Source organism: Ambystoma mexicanum, chromosome 5q, assembly GCF_040938575.1.
Source record: "Ambystoma mexicanum isolate Mex_15411 chromosome 5q, UKY_AmexF1_1, whole genome shotgun sequence".
Lineage (NCBI taxonomy): Eukaryota > Metazoa > Chordata > Amphibia > Caudata > Ambystomatidae > Ambystoma > Ambystoma mexicanum.
Window position 1 is genome coordinate 355,417,543 of NC_090933.1, and position 21,463 is coordinate 355,439,005.

At 43.6% G+C, this 21,463-nt stretch overlaps 1 long non-coding RNA gene across 1 annotated transcript in view; it reads left to right on the top strand.

Moving 5' to 3' along the window:
* LOC138498579 (uncharacterized) overlaps positions 1 to 21,463 on the top strand; it is a 532,598-nt gene that overhangs the window by 268,966 nt on the left and 242,169 nt on the right. Inside the window, exon 2 of the long non-coding RNA XR_011278762.1 lies at positions 19,580 to 19,737. This is a non-coding gene — a long non-coding RNA (uncharacterized lncRNA). The remainder of the gene's footprint in view (positions 1 to 19,579; positions 19,738 to 21,463) is intronic.

The window sequence follows — 21,463 nt, forward strand, 5'->3', positions numbered from 1 at the left end:
CCAGTTCCTGTATGCGCAATAATCATGTATTGGTACTGCAGTAAGGGTCAATTTTGCAGCACTAATACTAGCAGAATTTCCTGATTTGTGTTGGGTGTGGGTGCCATGCAAAACAGATCAGCAGCCACCAGGCACAATGTCCTTTACAGAAATTTCTTGTGCCTATTCTCCCGCCAACCCTCAGGTGCTGAGGGCCTTGAGCCAAAAGCTGACCAATGCTAGAAGATACTGAAGAGAGAGCCTGGGGGAATCACCTCCGCAAGAGATATTCCGGATCCTGCTGGTTTTTACAAAGCCACAAGAGTTAAAGTGAAGCCATGGTAATGAGAATTCCACATGAAGCTGTGCAAGATCAAACCCAGGAGATGGCCCTTGGCTAATGGGGAGTACAATTACTGCACCTTGGAAAGAACCACAAAGACCCAAGTGGGTAGGGAAACCTTCCCAAGAGACCCCTATTGCAAGAGGGGGAACACTTTATGAACCTGCCTCTACAAAAGTCTTACGAATCCCCTATGGCAAAGTGGGGTGGGCCGCCTGGATGGTTTTGCCATGGTAGGAGTGGATCCCAATTGCTACAGGGACCCAGAGGACTACACATTGTTGGGCTTGTTTGTGAAGGCCAAGTAAAAAAGTCTGCTGTAGCACTTCAAACTTCCAGAGACTGTGAATGCATTGAAGGATGCTTTACCAGGTGCATTCACCCTAGAATTGCGTGAACTAGTCTAATGACCAATCCCTCTTCTAAGGACCCTCGCTTTTTGGCGCGTATGAACCCTTTCATTGACTAGGATGTACTACATCCAGAAACTGCATGTATAGAATCTCTGCTTTTTGCATTTCAGTCACCCTGACTTACTTACTTAGGTTCTAAGTGCATTTTCAACTCTATCCTAAGACTTCCAGGGCTGATACAAGCTACTGAATTGTGGGCATGGGATCTGCAGAAACGGAGCAATAGTGGGTAACCCATGGGAAAGGGAACTCTCTAAAGACCCTTTGTCCTTTAAGATGAAGTCCCCTGCCTACATCTTGGTGAAGAGGCTGGGTTGGCCACGAGAGTCAGGTGCCCCCATTTGCTATTTGCTGCTGGACCCAGGGAAGGTATGCGCAGGATCCCCTAATGTATCCCACCATGCTCTTATCTTTTGGCAGGAGATTGTCCCATTGGGTGAGAAATTGCCCCTATCATTTTAAAGGAAGCCCCAAACCTGTGTGTAATATCCAAAATTCAAGCACCCTTGTCGTGCGACCATTCCCCAAAGCAGCCATATGCAGTGAATTGAGGACCGCAATCTTGTGTGAGGCGTTCTTACATGCCATTCATAACCTCTGAAAAGGTAACTCTGCGACTGCATGGAAATGAACTTTGACTCAATTGCTGCCTATAAAGATAACATCATAACAGAATTGGCAGGCCCAGGAAAACACATTGACGGGTATGAAAGAACTCTTCCCTGCATGCAAAACGTTATGTGGGCAAACACACACCATCACACCTATATCTTACTGCCATGTGTGGTTGAGCAATGCTTCTCTGGAACACTTGTGGAGCTCCACAGAAACTGCCCCACTCCAAGGATTAACAACAAGGATTTCCAAAATGTCCACCTGCCTAAACAGGGCTTGTATTGCATTCCATGCACAGAGGGGTTTGGCAACAGAGGTGGGAGGGAAGCCAGGAACAATCAACAGGCTGCAATAATGACCATCTGTTTGTGGTTATTCCAGGGCAGTGTCCAGGGGTTCTACCAGCCCACTAGAAAAGCCAATGAAATATTGACAATGTTGTGATTTTTTGGAGGGAGTTGGCCAAGGAGAAAAGAGAGATGAGAGGAAACAGGAGGAATGGGGTGGCTGGAGGAAGCGCTAATGGAGGAGAGAAAGAAGGATGTTGGAGGTGATGAAATGAGAGGTGGAGGAGTGTGTTCAGGAAGAGGTCTGAGGCAACACTAGTTGGTAGGTGGAAGAGTGTGCGAAGGATGCAGCTGAAAGCAAGTGAGATGTAGAGGGCTATCAGAGAGGAATCTGGAGGCGATGAATGGAGAGGTGAGAGAGTTTACTGGTGGGATTAGAGGAGGGGTGGAGATGGCAGCATGTGGTGAAGCACCAAGGAAGGCAGAGGTGAGGGGGCAGCATGCATAGGATAAGTCACCTTAGACATGAGACTGTTGCAACTGGATAAGAATTGTGTGCAGAGGATTACAGCTAGAACTCTAATACGTGGAGGTGGAGAAGGCACCCAGATCCCTTCAATAGAGAAACCCACATGGCCAGTCTCATGGAGGAAGGTCTAAGATCTCGGACTTACCCTGCTCACATCCAGCCCTACTATCTACTGTTGTCCAGGCCTAACATCCATGCGCACCTGGGGATCCGAGACCTAGGTAGGAGGTCTCCCAGGAATGAAAGGTGAGCACCAGAGGACCTCAATCTGCATAACCAAGAAAGCAGTGTGTGACTGAAGTGATGAACGATCCAGGAAAGGAATTCCTAGGACCTGAGGCTTGCAGAATGCAGTAACTTGCTTTCTGAACCCCATGGAAAAGGCATCCTGTTGGGTTATAGTTTCCATACTCGACTCACTTGTGTAACAATCCCTAATAAACCTTTACCTTTTAAACCCTAAACCTGTGCGGCTGCTCATGTTAATCCTACTCTGCGACACCTTCCTGTGTTCACTTTAACTCCATCTTTTAGATAGGTGGAGCTCCTATCGATTGGGGAACCCCATGTTGGTTGTTAGATGTTAAAGAACACGTGCTCTATGTACAAATACACAAAGGGCCTCATTACAACCCTGGCGTTAAGGGGTTAACGGTGCCGTAAAAGGCTGCGGTGCCGTTAAACCCTTAACGCCCGATTCACACTTTAACGCCTACTTTTTGCAGGCGTTAAAGTCCAACCCGCTAAGGGACCTTGGTGCTAATTACGCCACCGTAATTTACGGTGCCGTAATTAGCGCCTTCCCCATTCCCATTGAGCCCTATGGGCCAAAAATGGGAATGGGGAAGGGGCCATGGTTAATGGGGATTTACCGCCCCGCCAACCTTGGAATGGGGCGGTAAATCCGCCATCCACCATGGCGGAATCCGGCATGGACCATGGTGCTAATAGCACCATGGTCCAACGCCAGGGTTGTAATGAGGCCCAAAATGTGTGAAGAACAACGTTGTGTCGTCCTTTGTTCCATTTCTCCGTGACACTGGGCACATAATGTATGCATTGGTGTTCACCAGTTTAGCTTTTACTGAACCAATTTACCAAAGGAATGTCAAGGTGTAGCATTGATTTGAATTGTGCTTATATCTGCAATGTAGTAGTTGGAACAAGTGCATTCTATACACACACACACTGCCATACTGTTTTCCTGCACGGACGAAATTATGAATCTTCAATGTTCTATTTTGAAAGCGAGTAAAGCACATTTTCTTGTCCTCATGGTAATATGGCTTGTAAACGCCTTGTGACAAATGAAGCCTATTAAATCCCCATTTCCCTCACGTCCCAATGTGTTTTTGTTGGTCTAGCCATTTATAAACATATGGGTCTTCTCTAATAGCCCTCATCTGTTTCTTAAAGGGCCCAAAATGGTACTTTATCTTTTTCTATAATACATGACAGTGTTTCCATATGCTAATTCTTACCGGCTCTTGGGTGCTCAGTAACCATAATTTGGCAGCGCTGTAAGCTTCTTTTTTTTTTTTTTTATAACTCTTTTTATTAGTGGTCACAAAGATACACAACACTTAGCACAACACATTCCAAATAATCACAGTAGTATGTTGTATATTCATCAAAACATTAAATCTTACAAGAGCTAGTCATCGTCAGAAACCATATCACATAAATACATTTGATGACTAGATATGCAAGTGTCAATGGACGGATGCCGCAGAGCTGCAAAATGAGGGCTGCTGTTCATGTACACTGGCAGTGAAGCTGGTTTTCTGAGCATTTCTTCTACAATTCTGTCACTGCAAGGTCGGAAGACCAACACTGCCACTTTGGTAAAGGGAACTTGTGTGATTTTTGCATTTTTCCTGACCGTGCCTTTTCCCTGATTCATTTTAAATCGGTCTCATCAGGGACACCAATATGAGTGACGTGCTCTTAAGCCTCTCAGGCAGGGCTGTCATTTAGGGGTCGCCAGAGGTCGCAAGTGCGACCTCTGAGGTTCCCCTTACGACCTCTGTGGTCTACCTTCCGACCTCTAAAAATAAATGCAAGCTCCTGTGACCAGCACTATGTGGCTCTTTACTTCTGGAGTGGCTGGCTTTCTTGTTCAGGCCCCTTAAAAAAAAGAACAATAAGAACAGGGGGTTCCACAAGTGTAATACTTTGAGCAGTAACCCTATATAATTGCTAGACTCATTAAAGGTTTATTTCAGGTACACTTCGGGGGGGGGTGAGTCGCTGATTTAGTCTGCTCTTAAATGCCTCAACTCAGCCTTTCATCCTTCTGAGGTCGACAAATAAGTACTAACACAGGGTGGGTGATATTGGGTGTATATTTCTTCTATATAAAGCCCTTAAGCGTAAGTGCTGTATAATAACACATCATTATCGTTTGATCATGGACGTCTGCTTGCATTCACAGTAATTTGGTTAAATGGGCCTATACACATTGATCTAAACAATACATATGGAAATCCATTCTTGTATGAAATGTACATCACATTATAGTGATATCGTAACCATATTTTTCGTAGTGTAACATGCTATGTGATGCCACTTCCTGTATTGTCAGCGGGTGAAAGGTCGTGTTCCATCGCTTCCTGTGATATCACCTCAGGGTGGTGTCAAATGACATCACTTCCTGTGATGTCATCAGTGGTGAAGGGTCGTGTGATGCCACTTCCGCTGCCCCTGGCATTTTGATGAAATGACGTTCCTGCTCTCAGGTTCAGGGTACACCAAGTACCTTGTCATGCACAATGTAAGTACTCTCACACAACTGAGTGTGCTCACCTGGTTTGTGACAGACAAACTCTATTTTTAAAGGGACACTGTGACACTGAAATACATCGACATTGGTCTCACAACAGCTAGCCCCATGTGGGGGAATCACAGGGTATCTATATTAATTCAACAAATGGAAGGTTTGTAAAAAATGTGCCTTCAACTAATGGTTACAGACCGAAGACCTCAACAGTAAAGGACCATTACCCACAATGCACTGTTAAAAAAATATGAATCAATGTTATTGTACATAACACACACACATATTACTGTCTAAAACACTCCAAATTAATGTTTAAAACCTACACAACAATTCAAACATGTATACAAAACTCATCAAACATGGCGAGGATCTCCATATCTCAAACTAGATGAATTATAGCCACTTGAATGTGTCAATCATGATCAATTTCATTACAATCAGAGCCCAACTTGCACAAGTTTCTGTCCTAACAAAGCAACTAAATGCTGGACATTCATCAGGGGTGTGGATATTTTCTTCTTGTGTGTATTGTCAAAGGGACATAATTCGAGTTCCAGAAGCTCTGGTCTTCCTATAGGTTCCTAATGGGATAAAGGCACAGTTTTAATATACTGGATGGGTCTTACGATTAGACCTATGGTAACCCTGCCCCCTGGGGTAAAAGTATAACGCTTAGTGGAATACCTACTTGGTCACTTGGATTTGATTTTCCAAAGACTCGATTCAAACATTAATTATTGATCGTACTGGCTTCCTTATTGGGGATTGACAGTCTTCCTCTCGCTAACCTAGAAGAAAAAACCTGAGTTGTGGATTCAGATAGTACCCTTAACATACCTATTCAAAAATAATTCTGTTACAATCTTGCCTTTCTGGTAGTGGAAGCCCTTTTCTTCAGGGTAAAGTAATTGTAAATGGTAGACAGGGCACAAGTATCCAATGTAATTGTCTAGTGCACACCCAATCTAGTGGAGATGGAAACATAAGCCAGGGAACAACGAGCCCTGCGACCCAAGATAGAAAATTGTCTCAAATAGTAAGAGGATATTGTGCACACTTACTCTGGATATTTCAAGAGTAGCCTTGGGTGTCATCTTACTTGAATACAAATATAGCTTCCTCGGAAAATGTAATCTCTGTTACTGCATATGAAAGAAACATGAGTAATAGGCTATAACACCTGTCTCCTATTTCACTTGGTTCAAAGTTCAATAGAAACATGTTTAATAGGCTACAGCGCCTGTCTCCTAGTTCAATTGGTTCAAAGTTCAATAGAACCATTCAAAATGGACTTGTTGTCAGTCTTAACTGAATCAGTTCATGTCACTGTTCATAAAGCGCTTATTCCCTTTGCTTGCGGATCCACTTCTGATTCAAAATGGCCGCTGTTTACGTTCCGCTGCATGATGATGTCATCGGTGTATGGGGCGCTAAGGAGATGAATATCCTTAGGTTGTAAAAAGGGGCCATGGATGGGTTACATAAGTGAGCATGGCAAATCCTCAACTCACGTTCTTATAAGCAAGCTAGGATTCTCGTTGTACACTCCAGGGGATAGCTAATGTCCTTGTATAGGGCTCCTGATTCAGCCTGAAGGGCTGGATCTACGGCTAGGACTATTCTCAAATCTCATCCTTGTTTTCAAGAGATGACAAACTTTTCTAAGCATCCCGTTTCTACATATTCTACATATTTTACCAGATACATTTTTACACAGATCAATTAATATGCAGATCATAACCAATTCCAGATTTTTTTAACAAACTCAACTTGACACGAGGCTTAGGGCCTCATTACACGGTAGGCGGTAAGGGTTTACCGATACCGGTATTTTACAGTTACCGGTAAACCCTTACCGCCTTACTACGAGGTCCCTTTGCGGGTTGGAGAATTTAGCGCCTGCTTTTTGCAGGCGTTAAAAACCAACCCGCAAGGGGACTAGGGAGCTAATTACGGTACCGCAATTAGCACCTTCCCCATTCCCATTATGCCCTATGGGGCAAAAATGGGAATGGAGAAGGGCAATGGGGGAAGGGGGAATTACCGCCCCACCAACCTTGGAATAGGGCGGTAATTCCCCTTTCCACCAAGGCGGTGCCGGTATTTTACCGGCATGGACCAAGGTGCTAATAGCACCTTGGTCCACCGCCGTCCGTGTTAGACATATTATTCTTAGAATTATTAGTGTACATGTAGCATGTTCCACATAAGGTGCAACCCATAGTTCTAATAGTGCGTTCTCATACATTTGTATGCACAGTACAACATGTAACCACTATCAAGCAGGAAAAGTACAGGTCCAATGAAAGCAAGAACAAATGAAATGAGAAGACACAAGTACGTATGTGGCAAGTCGGTTTGAATCACTTGTAGCCTACTCCCGTTCTGGTTTTCCACCAGAATGATCCTCACAGGGTCTCTCTCACGTGACATTAGGCCACTCCACATTCTTGTTCAGGCCATTAATATGACTTTTCGTCATGAAGATTAACTTTGGTTCGAGGTTAAGTCATTTTCAGTTTGACTATTCTTGTGATGCACCTTTGATTTTTTTAAGGATAATCCACTCAAAGTCTCTACATGTGTGTCCTTTATAAATACAGTGTTTGACCAAAGGGGCTTGTCCAAGCCTGTTCTTAATGCAACACCTGTGTTCGATCATTCTGGTTTTACACTTTCTATTGGCTTTCCCAATATAGATATATGGGCAGGGGCACATAATCAAATAAATAACATTATCAGTGTTATAATTAGTGTAGTCTTTCATCACCCATTCTTGTGTTAGACCCAGGTTGACTGTCAAGGCTTTCTTAGTAAATGGACACATGACACAGTTGCCACAGCGGTGATGACCTATCACCTGGGTAAACCCCACAACGTCCTCTGTAGTGGATCAGAGTTGTTACTTGTTCTTATATCATTCTTCATGACCAGATTTCGAATGTTAATACTTTTCTTAAATGCCACCAATGGCCTATTCTGGTCTTTGCGCATGATTTTGTTCCAATTCCGATGAATAATCCCCTCAATTTTGTAAGAGAGATTACTAAAAGTATTCACAAACACCAAGGGACTTTTTTATCTTGCTTTCCCCTGGTTTGTGCTCCAGCAAGGCCTCTCTGTTGTTATTGTAGGCTCTTTTTGCTGCTTTTTTTCTGAGTCTGTATGGATAACCATGCTGAACTAATTTCTAAATAAGGAAATTGGAACCCTTTTCATACGCCTCATTTGTACTGCTGTTTCTTCTTAAATGCAAAAACTGGCCAAATGGCAGATTGTCTTTGACATGTTGTGTATGGTGACTTCCATAGTGCAATGGTGCATTCTTATCTGTTGTCTTAGTATAAGGTCTCACTAACAGTGCTCCTTGCTCATGATAGATCATGATATCTAAATACTTGACTTGTCTATCACCCATGGTGGCAGAAAACTTGAGTTATCTATTTTGTTTATTGAACCACGCAACAAAGTTGTTGGCCTCTTCTTCACTACCCGACCATACCACAAACACGTAATCTATGTATCTGAGCCAGCACCTTCATTTCTCTTTATGTGTTTCACGGCAGAATGGACAGCAGTTTCCTCAAGCATGTTGACATAGAGATTGGCTAAATTAGGGACCATGGCTGCTCCCACAGCGGTAACCTCCACTTCATTGTAAAATTGGTCCATAAATTGAAAGAAATGTTTAATAAGTGCCATCTCAGTACACTATCTAATAAAAGAATTGGTTACTGGATGGTTGTCGCTTCTCTTCAGTAGGGTTTCCTCTACCACTTCTAGTGTGGCCTGTTGCGGGATGTTGGTGTATAAAGATTGTATGTTGAGACACATCATTATATTGTCCCCGGGATCGAATGGCAAACGCTCTATTTTATTGATCGCATCTTTAGTGTCTTGGACAAAGCTCTTCAACCCCGGTATGATAGGTCTAAGGTAGTAATCTGCATACTTGGACAAGGATGGAATTAATTCCCGAAACTATTGGTTTCCCCAGGGGTTTCTCGAGGCTCGTATGGATTTTGGGGAGGATGTAGAAATTGGGAATCCTCCCATCTTCCTTCAACAAATATTCACCCTCTTGTTTGCTGATAAGTTTCATCTCTTCTGCTTTACCTACTTTTGTCTCAATGAATTGTGCTTATATCTTTAGTGTAGTAGTTGGAACACATGCATTCTATACACACACATTGCCGTACTGTTTTCTTGCACAGGCGAAATTATAAATCCTCAATTTTCTATTTTGAATGCACGTCAAACAAATGTTATTTTCCTCATGGTAATATGGCTTGCAAACGCCGTGTGACAAATGAAGCCTATTCATTCCCCATTTCCCTCACGTGCCGATGTGTTTTCGTTGGTCTAGCCATTTATAAACATATGCGTCTTCTCTAATAGCCCTCATCTGTTTCTTAAAGGCCCCAAAATGCTAGTTTATCTTTTTCTAGAATACAAGACTGTGTTTCCATGTGCTAATTCTTACCGACTCTTGGGTGCTCAGTAATCATAATTTGGCTGCGCTGTAAGCTTTTATTTCTGATGACTAGATATGAAAGTGTCATTGGACGGATGCCGCGGAGCTGCAAAATGAGGGCCGCTGTTCATGTACACTGGCAGTGAAGCTGGTTTTCTGAGCATTTCTTCTACAATTCTGTCGCTGCAAGGTCGGAAGTCCAACGCTGCTACTTTGGTAAAGGGAACTTGTAATGTTTGCATTTTTCCTGACCGTGCCTTTTCCCTGTTTAATTTTAAATCGGTCGCATCAGGGACACAAATATGAGTGATGTGCCCTTTATCCTCTCACAGTTAGGGTACACCAAGTACCTTGTCATGTACTGTGTAAGTACTCTCACACGACTGGGTGTTGTCTCTTGGTTGGTGACAAACATACTCTGTTTTTAGAGGGACACCGTGGCACTGAAACACATCGAACACACACAAAGCTAGAGACCCGCCTAAACTGAGAAGAAACTATGTACATGCTAAGTTTGGTTTGGGACAAAAGAATTTTAAGGTTACTCTTGAAGGTCAGTTGGTTCAGTGTGTGAATCATTTCTTATGTCAACAGTGGTGCTTTTCCACAGTCTGGCTGCCTAAATTGAGCTGGCCTTCTGGGGTTCCGGGGATGCTTTTCCACAGTCTGGCTGCCTAAACTGAGCTGGTCTGGCTGCCTAAACTGAGCTGGACCTTCTGGGGTTGCATTTCCACAGTCTGGCTGCTGAAACTCAGCTGGACCTTCTGGGGTTGCATTTCCACAGTCTGGCTGCTGAAACTCAGCTGGACCTTCTGGGGTTGCTTTTACACAGTCTGGCTGCCTAAACTGAGCTGGACCTTTTCGGGTTGCATTTCCACAGTCTGGCTGCTTAAACTGAGCTGGACCTTCTGGGGTTGTATTTCCACAGTCTGGCTGCTTAAATTGAGCTGGACCTTCTGGGGTTGCATTTCCACAATCTGGCTGCCTAACCTGAGCTGGACCGCCTGGGGTTGCATTTCCACAGTCTGGCTGCTTAAACTGAGCTGGACCTTCTGGGGTTGTATTTCCACAGTCTGGCTGCCTAAACTGAGCTGGACTTTCTGGGGTTGCATTTCCACAGTCTGGCTGCTTAAATTGAGCTGGACCTTCTGGGGTTGCATTTCCACAATCTGGCTGCCTAACCTGAGCTGGACCGCCTGGGGTTGCATTTCCACAGTCTGTCTGTTTGAACTGAGCTGGACCTTCTGGTTTTGCATTTCCACAGTCTGGCTGCTTAAACTGAGCTGGACCTTCTGGGTTGCTTTTTCACAATCTGGCTGCCTAAACTGAGCTGGACCGTCCGTTGGTGCTTTTCCACAGTCTGGCTGCCTAAACTGAGCTGGACCGTCCGTTGGTGCTTTTCCACAGTCTGGCTGCCTAAACTGAGCTGGTCTGGCTGCCTAAACTGAGCTGGACCTCCCCCCTAGTTTCTCACGTCTGCAATATGGAGCAGAGCCTTCCACCAGAGTACTGAGTACTGCCTGAACGATATTTCACAAGTCTTCTACGGATGAGCGGGTCTAGTGTAATAGATGGATAGCAGTTTCCGCACTGGCTTTACCTGTAGAGTGGCTCTACAGGGCACATGAATCCAGCACATCGTAGTACAGTTAATCCTGTTTTGCCTACGTGTACGTACGTGATGGTGCGTGTGAAACCGATAACAGAATGCACAGTGCATTCATCACCTGATCTGATTGTAATGTAGTTGAACAAAGAAGCCCCAAGATCGCAAAATGGGTGGTGCATATGTAGCCTTATTTGGGCATTTGCTAACTGAGCCCTTTGCTAGGTCAGCACTTAATCTGCTCGCGTGGGATTCCTGTGAAAAGGTGTCTGGGGCCTTGACTGTGAATTCACATCCCAACACAATGCTCATAGACGGACCTACCGAGTTTGGCTGGATGAGCCCCCTGGGTGTCGGGACCGCCTAAGGTTTGAACAGATGCAGGCCCACGATTGGAGGCTGTGTTCCCCCCTCAGCTCCCATAAAGTAAAAGGGCCCGCATGATTACTTGGAACCAAGCCGGGATGCTCCCATGAAGCACTAAGAGAACGTCTCAATTGAAGGTCTGCATGGATGCTCTCTGCAAGATTTTCCTCCCACTTAATGCCAGCCCGGACCAGGAAGCTCTGCATTTGTCCACAGATACCAGAGCAACTGAACCAGACCAGGATCCCACACAGTTACCTTGTCCAATTTGCTCTGTGAGATCAACCATGCCATCTGCCCTTATGACTTTCTGACCTCCGAGAGGCTGCAGTGTGTGACCCTTCGAGGGAGCTGAGCTCGGACACTTACTGAGGCAGGGACTTTGCGACCAGCAAGCACCGGTCAGCACAAAGATCAGTAGGCCTGGGGTTGCTATGAAAATTGGCTACATGCTTAAGACATGTGCAACATGGAATGTTAATACCTAGAAGGTACTTCTGCTTAACTGCTGTCATTGCCCCTGCATTGCACCATTCTTGTGGAGCCAACAGGTTTCAAATGTCCCCAGCAGTGCAGTCACCGTTTATGCTTTTCTTAGTTATTTGAATATTTTTTTATAATAATTGAACAAGACCCAAGGTTATCGGAGCACAGAACAATGAATGAAACCAACAAGAAAACGAAGGGGGAAAGAACACTGGAAAACGATGGAAGGTTCAGTAGGGAAAAGAAAGGGTTTACTTTGTCCTAATAAATCCTAGGGGCAGGGGAGTTAATTGCAAATTAGGTGGAAGGGAATTCCAGAAATGTGGAAATGCAGCAGAGCAGGCCTGGCTGGCTTGGTTGGCTTTCTGAGCTCTGGGAATGTTCAGTCGTAAGTGCCCCTTGTTCCTACTAGAAGGAGAACCATCAGCAACCTGAAGCCTATCCGCCAATATAGGACGGCTGATGGAGCACGGAACATCCAGGCAGGTGATGTGAAAACTGGTCTTATGTTCTAGTCCAAATCAGAGAACATCAAGACAAATAGGATCACATTTTCTTTTAGCGACCTCAAGAAAGCTCAAAAATGAGAATTTCAAAGAACGAAGAGCACACTGAGAAACATCAAACAGAGCATTGGCCCCGTCAGTATGGGACAGGATGGAGGCCTGATAACTGGTGCAGAATAAGTATGACGGGATAAACGGTTTGACTTTTTGTAGTAAATAAATTGAACTTTTCCTGCTTGGAATTTCTTAATTATATGGTCCCTCGTGGAGTGCTTATCTACATAAAAGCCTAAAGACTTGACCAAATAAACTGGACAAGGACTATGGCGTAGTTATGCCACTTGTGTAGGACTCTTGATTGGTAAACAGGGCCTCTGGCTTTCTTGCCGCTGACTCTCTATCCATGTTTGTGGTTTCTCTGGGCAGACAGGGAAAACATAGCCTGCATGTGGCTTCAGAGGCACGGTGTGGTGCAAATTAGTACTGCATATATATAGGCCGGCACTTCGGGAGGGGACAGGAAATGGAGCCCTCCCAACTGTCACCACCCCCTCTGGCATAGGACTGGCTCTAGATTCATCCCTGGTAGGCCTCCTACCCCAGGCTGACATGGGTCCCCATCCCCTCTTGACAAAGTCAGGGTAACCACATGACAAACAGGGCTGCACTTAACTAATATCGGGCCTCATTACGAGGTAGGAGGTAAGGGATTACCGGCACCGGTAAGGGTGCCGGTAATCCCTTACCTCCATATGCCGAGGTTCCTTAGTGGGTCCCGCTAAGGGCGCCTGGTTTTACCAGGCGCCCTTAGCGGTAGCTGCTAAGGGACCAGGGAGCTAATAACGGGCCCGCAATTAGCGGGCCCGTTATTAGCTCCATCCCCATTCCTATTGAGTCCTATGGGGACTCGAATGGGAATGGGGAATGGTTCTCGGAATGGGGATTTACCGGGTCCTCCAAGGTTGGAATAACCCAGTAAGTCCCTTTTTCGAGAACCCGGACCCGGAATGCGGTAAGGGGGTAGCCAGGGTGCTAATAGCTAATGGTGCTAATAGCACCATGGCTACCTCCTACCTCGTAATGAGGCCCATCCTTTGTTAAAATAACACAGATTTAATAAAAGGATATCCCTTAAGTGTGGATCTATGGGCCTCATTACACGGATGGCGGTAAGGATTTACCGGTACCGGTAAAATACCGGTACCGGTAAATCCTTACCGCCTTACTACGAGGTCCCTTTGCGGGTTGGGGGATTTAACGCCTGCTTTTTGCAGGTGTTAAAATCCAACCCGCTAAGGGACCTCGGAGCTAATTACGGCACCGCAAAATTGCGGTGCCGTAATTAGCGCCTTCCCCATTCCCATAGAGCCCTATGGGGCAGAAATGGGAATGGGGAAGGGCAATGGTGGAAGGGGGATTTACCGCCCCTCCAACCTTGGAATGGGGCGGTAAATCCCCTTTCCGGCAAGGCGGTGCCGGTATTTTACCGGCATGAGCCATGGCACTAATAGCGCCATGGCTCACCGCCTACCGTGTAATGAGGCCCTATGTGTTGGATTCAATATGCTGTAAATACCATGCCTGCAAAGTCATTGGGCCTCATTACGAGGTGGGCGGAATGGGTTTACCGGCACGGTAATGGTGCCGGTGCCGGTAAACCCATTCCGCCCTATTACGAGGTTCCCTTGCGGGACCCGGAACAGACATCTGGTAAAACCAGACGTCCTTTCAGGGTCCCGCGTGGGGACCAAGGAGCTAATAACGGGCCCGTTCTTAACGGCCCCGTTATTAGCTCCATTCCTATTCCCATTGAGCCCTATGTGGGCTCAAATGGGAATGGGGAATGGTTTTGTGAATGAGGAATTGCTGGGTCCTCTAAGGTTGGAATGACCCGGTAATTCCTCATTCACAGACCCCAGACCGGGACACTATTTTGGAGGCAGCCATGGCGCTAATAGCACCATGGCTACCTCCAAACTCGTAATGAGGCCCATGTTTTATATATGGACCCCAGATATTTTTGAAATAAAATGGTTTCATACATTTTCATTTATGGGGTGCACTGTCTAAATTCCCTTGCTTTGACAGGTCTTGCATTTACTCCAGAACCTTTCTTTTCTCATTTCCACAACAACATTGAGGTTTTTAAGAGAATGCTCTTGGAGTTATTTCAATTGAATTGCTGTGTATATGTTGTATGCACCGCAATAGTGCCAAGAGTTATGACTATACCAAGATGGTGAGGGGTGTTTGTTAACATGTCTTCCAATGAAACAAAATGCAGTCTTGCCTCATGATAAGAGCCTGCAAGGTGCCACAGGCCATATTGATCTGGGTGAATTCCTTGGGAGTATCTGTAAAGCAGAAGCTTCCACTGACTAATTCAGATGAGTAGCCCCATGCAAGCTATCCTGGGCAGCTCTGATTAAGTTATTTCAAATTGAAAAGTGTCAACTTCTGTCCCAGCTTTAAATGGCTGCCTCGAAGGCACTTCACGCTACAAGAACCTACAATCCTCTGTAGAGCTTCAAGAGGTTGTCATAAAAAATAGTACTTTGATTTTGTTTCCTCTTCATTCTGGCTCACTCACCCTTTGAGGCATTCAGAGTAGTTTCCAACTCCACGGCCTGTGGGCAAGCCAAGAAGCCTAACTCCAGTACCATTTTTTCCTTTTTTTTTTCTATTGCGCCACTAACACGAAGGCCTAAGGGCGCTCATAGGAGGAAAACATACAAAACAATGAGAAAGGCCCTAATCGCAGAAAGAGAGGAAGGTCCATGCAAGCACTTGAACACTGTCCCTTATAATCTAGTCTGTGTTGAATGGGCAACCAGTGTAAGCTTCTTCTGGCTTCCATCACATGAGTGTTGCATTAGAGTCCGCACACAGCACGTACGACACCATTCTGAATTATTTGCAATTGTTTCTAGATTGGTCTGTGAGGTGCCAATTAGGAGACTATTGGAATAATCTAACTTGCAATTAATGATAGCAGCTGCTATCATAGCAACATTTCAACGACCAAAAACGGGTGAATCTGCCACTGGAATTGTGTTTAGTAACTGCAGGATGATTTTAGAAAGCTAACCTGACGATCAAAAGACAGTTGAGGGTCAGAAAAGACCCCTAGAGGTTTTTCGGTTTTAGAGACAGGAATAATGTGCTGAGCAATGATAAACCTGTCATAATTTGGATCAAGTCTTTTCAATATCCAGATTGAGCAGCTCGGTCTTGGCATTGTTAAGGGCCAGAGAGTTCAAGGTCATCCAAGGCTAACCTGGCCGGCAAACCTCTGTGGCATGCAAGTAGCAATAAAGGCCCACAAACTTTAGACCTATTCACACAATAACAGCAACAAGTGTAGAAAACATTTATGAACACAATACCTTAAATCGGAAAGTCAAATTAAACTGAGTTTTCTGGATTCATTTTTATTTGGTCATATCAAAAGGAAGGACACAGTTTAAAAAAAGAGCAAAACATATGAAGGATGCTTGCCCATACACTTCAAAGACACCACAGACAAAGCAAACTCAAACCAAGATCACATCTATGTGATTGTCACTTATTTTCCGATTTATGATATTTAAGTGATAGGATTATCCATCTCCTAGTAAGGGCCACAGACCATCATTGTAAGATCAGATGTCCCAAAATGTTAAGAGATGAATGGGGCACAATGTTAGCCTAATTGACTTTATTTATTGGTAAAGTTCCAAAGTCTGAATGTAGACCCTTTTTTTCCCAGGCTAAAGGCAAAAGTCCATTTACAAATGTGGGTGCAGCAGTGCAAGATATGTTCTAAGCTTTCGATGAATGCCACAGTGAAGATGGATCGTCATAGTCCAGTAGAATAATGTTCGCCTATAAGCAGAGCTTTGGTCTAATTATGAATGTGAGATGTATGCATCAGTTCAACGCTGCTGTGCATGGCTTTAGGTGACCTCACAAAACGAGTTTGAACCTGTTCAGTCAGAAATCTCCAGTGGGGCTAAGGTGTCATTGGTGTAGACATCTTGGCTCTAGGAAACCACTGCGGATGCACTGCAGATGGAGAATCTGAAACACTAGAGTCTTCTCAGGGATTCTGGAGAGAACCGCCTACTCCTTCTCCTTACCTCTTGCCTCTTAAGGTTGCCCAGTCTCTGGTTGGATGGGTGCAGGAAGCTGCCTTATGGCCAGGGAGTATTGAACTTGAGGAGTGGGTTGAGTCCAAATAGAACTGTCCAGTTCAAACAAGTGCCTCAGACGGAGATTCAGTAAGAGAGTCACTCTCTAGCCCTCAGGATCCATCAATCCTTCAGGAAAGTGAAACCTCCTACATTTTAGGAGTCCTTGTTCTATTGTATTACGTCATAAAACCCTTCCTTTGGCTCATTCGAAAGGGCAATGCATTACCAGTTTCAGACTGCCTCTCGAGAAGGATGTTGAATAGTCTTTTAAGGAGTTAACATCAACAAAATGTAACTCAAAAGAAATGCCATTTGTTAGTGAAAAAAGAAATAAACAAACGGGGGACCTATTGGGGAAGAAATACTGACAATGGTAAATTCACACACCAACAGTATTACTGTTCTCCTGGAGTAATGTCCCTGATAGTAATACTCCCAGTGAAACCTAGATTGTGTCAGGTTTTTCACATTTAAAGAAATACCATGAAGGTAAAAATGTGCCACCAGTGGTAGAAAACATAGTATCAACAATAACATTGATCAGTTCCATGATAGGACACTTTCCAGTCGCACGTCATATGCACGTTTAGGGATATCACACGACCTACACTTCAGGTACCGAACATTGCTTATGGCCAACTCCAAATCCAGCTCAACCCCAATCCTATTTCCAGTGGTAATTTGCTCTATTTGTAGGTGTTATTTCTTTCTGGAATGGCGATTACCAGTGGCTGGTGGTAATGTGTGCACCAGCTGCACTGGGTTTTCTCCTTCTGTAATGGATGTTTTACCTGCATCAGTAAATACCAATTGCTCCAGGTGTTAATGGCATATGCTACTAATCTAAGGGAATCCAAAAAAGCCAAAGATCATGGGGATTCCACCATGCACACAAAGAGAATCCCAAAGATTGAAGCCCCAGTGAAACAACGCACTGGTGAGTTCCTTTAATGTTTGCAACAACGAATCACTCTCCCTTGATCAGCCACGATGCCAATATGAATACATCCTATGTGTATAGCCCTGATAGTCAGTTCTTTTCCTTATGGAGCGTCTCTCTATTTTTGTTTTGACCCCAGCAATGTGTTCATTCTGCAGAACTCGAAGAATGTATGCTGTTGAACTGTGCTTCTGGCATTTGAACAGAGAGATAATAAAGGTGACTCAAAAGTACAGACTGAAACCACCGTCCTGACGAAAGTGGTACAAATGATTTGCATCTCACTGAAACCGGTTGATGACATCCAAGGATGTGTCAGGCAAACATACACACCTAGTTACATCAAAGGGATAGAATCATTTCAAGTGAGGGTTTTTTCCCCACTTGTTTTTCTTTGCAAAAAACTCTTCCAGTGGATAGACTAAGGGCCTCATTACGACCCAGGCGGTAAGTTACCGCCTGGGCCGTGACTTTACCACCATGGCGTAAACTACGTTTACGCCATGGTGGTTGGCGGACTTACCGCCCCATTCCGAAGTTGGCGGGGCGGTAAGTCCCCAATCCCCATTTACCCTTCCCCATTCCCATTTTTGCCCCATAGGGCATAATGGGAGTGGGGAAGGCGTTAATTACGCCACCGTAAATTACGGTGGCGTAATTAACTCCATGGTCCCTTAGCGCCATGGATTTTAACACCTGCTAAAAGCAGGTGTTAAATCCGCCATGGCGCTAAGGGACCTCGTACTCAGGCGGTAAGGGTCGGCGCTGTTTACGGCGCCGTAAACCCCTTACCGCCTGGGTCGTAATGAGGCCCAAAATCATATTAAGAATAGTAAATCATAATAAAACAACAGGCATAGGGAAAGAGGAACATAGATGACCGTCCTTTGCCTATGCCTGTACCAAATAGAGTTTTCTTTTAAGGAAGATGTTTTAACAGTCAAGAATCAAATTGAAAATGACCAGTTCAAAACCATCGTTTTAGGTAACAATGATACGAATTGCTGGCTTTTGAGTAACCAGAGAGTGCAGATAGGGGCCATTTTCCTCTATCGCTCACCTAGACAGGCAGCCTACCCCCGGTGACTAGGGATAGCACACTGGCCACCAGGGACATTCAGTATCTTTGCAGGGACATGTATCTAGATTTGCAGGTTTGTAAATAGATATTCAGTTCCTCTCGTTACAGTGTTTTCATAGTACTACTAATCCAACATCTCATTCAGAACATCTCTGCTCCTCGTTGATCTCTACACATGGCTCTGTAGTTCACAGCAAGAGTCAAACATGGCATTTCATGCTAGGAAAATCACGTGGCTCTTGCTTGTGCCTTTGTAGTTCTCATAATACAATATTGCATTTTTCTCGAGCAGCATAAAAGAAACCAAAGCAAAAAATGTCATCTATTAATAATGTACACTAACATCAAAATGAATATGCCACTTAATTGTCAAATATGCGGGGACTCTTTCAGTGTTTTACAACTCACGGTCTGAAAGAAATGTATTCACTATCCTCACTTTGTTTTCTGTTTCTTCCTCTCAATATCATGGATTCAAGCAACTCCATGTCCAAATTCATTACAATGATTGGCTACAGGGTAGTTCATGTTTCAGGCTTTTCTATTGTTTGTATGCCACCACATTTCTCTGCACACTGTTCCAGGTTGTACCAATATGTATTTTCCCCAGGGGCACATTTCAAAATATAAATAACAAACTCAGACTTTCACATAGAGAACTGGTTTATATAGATGTTTTACGTCATTGGGTGCATGATTTTATCTCCTTTAAAAACATTACAACGTACACATCAAACAAGGAAATGTTCACTCTTTTGTGACTGTAACAAAGTTTGTTTAGTGTTTAAATTGTCACATCTGCCTTTGCTATTTCCTACAAGCCCATTTGCTACATGTTACAAAAATGATTAGCTATCCAAGACCCCCTGTGTACTCATGCATTACCTAATTATGCTATTGATGATAATCACAACTCTGGAACTCATCACAGAGTATTGATTGACAAAAGTTAATCTTCCTTGCATAGTATTCTCAGATTTGTATGTTTCTGGTTTATTTCTAGACTTTGCGGATGCATAACTTCTAGAAGCTTTTCCAATGATTTTTCGGGATATCCTATTTCAATTAAACCTCAACTGCCACTCTTTTGCTATTTCAAGCTAAATTGTATGATCATGGAGAATCTTTCTCAGGCCGCTGTGGGATGGACGTTTTGATAACGTAAGTTATTACTTTTTTCAGAACTTTCCAAATGTGAGAATTGAATATTTGATCTTATAATGTAATCTTTGTATCAATGAAGATAATTTAAAATTCATCTTCATTCGTCCCAAATGTAATACTTGCATGAATAGCACTCAAACAACTCTAGAAATTACTCAATTGATATTTACTGCAGCAGCATACCATAAATATATCAATAAGGAAGTGATGCATTCATTAATACACTGTGAAAGAATCATATTATAACAGTCTCATTTTGTTCTAGTTGGCATGTAAATCTGATTTCATAATTTAGCACCACCTGGCAACCCACCACTTTACCTTACATTTGTTTGTGAAAAATCATATGCAATGACAAAAAATGTTGTGTATGATATTCCCAATAATGCCACAGACGACAATTATGTACTCCTTGAAGGTAAATGCTATACCTTATTGATGAAATTAGTTTGTATAAAAGAAATCCCATAGAAAATGTTACCAAGATGTTACTTGTTGAATATGAAAATGGACAGGTATTAACAATGTTTGAAATATAAAATAGATTGCATTGTTTCAATACTAGATAAACTAGTCTCATCTCTATGTCGGGTATAGTACAATTCTGTAAAAGTAGGAATTGAAAAGAACAGTCACAGAGAAGTTACTTAAGACCTGGCTCGTAAAACCTAGCTACTGTTGTGGGGTTGAAATATTAGAAAACAAACCCATGGGGCAGGACAGAAGAGGAACACCCCTAGGCAAAGAAACAGGTGAAGGGAAATCAGTGACATGGCTGTAAAAATTGTTTGCTTAAATAGTCAGAGAATTTTCTAAGAATATTGTGACAATACGTGAAAGAGGCATAATAGTTGTACCATCTAATCAAGGTGAGCTATTTGTGAAACCTCCAATGATGGTTTAATTTAAATCAGAACACCTATTTCACGCTGGCTATTCAATTCAGAGTTCAAATTTCAAGAGATACTAAAGATATTTGAGACATGCATTAATAGATCATTAACATTTTAGATGATCTCTCAAATGATAACTCAGATATTACATCAGCAGGTAAAGACAGAGCCATAGTTTTAATTCACAAAATGCAGTATATTGATGAGATGTGTATATATATATATCTCCCTACAATTGGCAGGCGCATTATTTTGTCTAGGTCATGTAAAACAGACCCCTTTCAGGATTTGGTGTCACATCTCTGCATCACTGCCTCTGCCTGGCGCTGTCTGCAGACATGTGGGGCATTGTCAGCCATCCCCAGAGATGACCCTGAATCGCTATTAAACCTTTCCTTGCACAAAACTATTTCCAGAAAAATGTACTATATTTCACATAACACACCTGCAATATATCTGGAAAACCCAGCAGCCTTATTCAGAAACTTTCTTGGACTCTGAATTGCATGCACACTGATTTCACAGTTACTGGTGGAAACCAGACCTATTTCAATGGACAACACTCAAAATGCCAGGGGAATTATTATGCTTTTGTTTTCATATAAAAGCTCCTGGAGTTTTTCAGCAATGACTCCGCTGCAAAACTCTGTCTCAGCATTTTCCATTAATCACACCTGTTACTGCTTGAGGCCCCATCATAGAGCTACACCTTGGCTTGCCTCCCTTCTAGCACTGCTTATAAGCTGCCACTCCCTGAAGCTTCATGTACATGCATTAAAAGACTGAAGCAATTCATCACTACCACTAACTTTGCTGCTCGTGTTAACCTC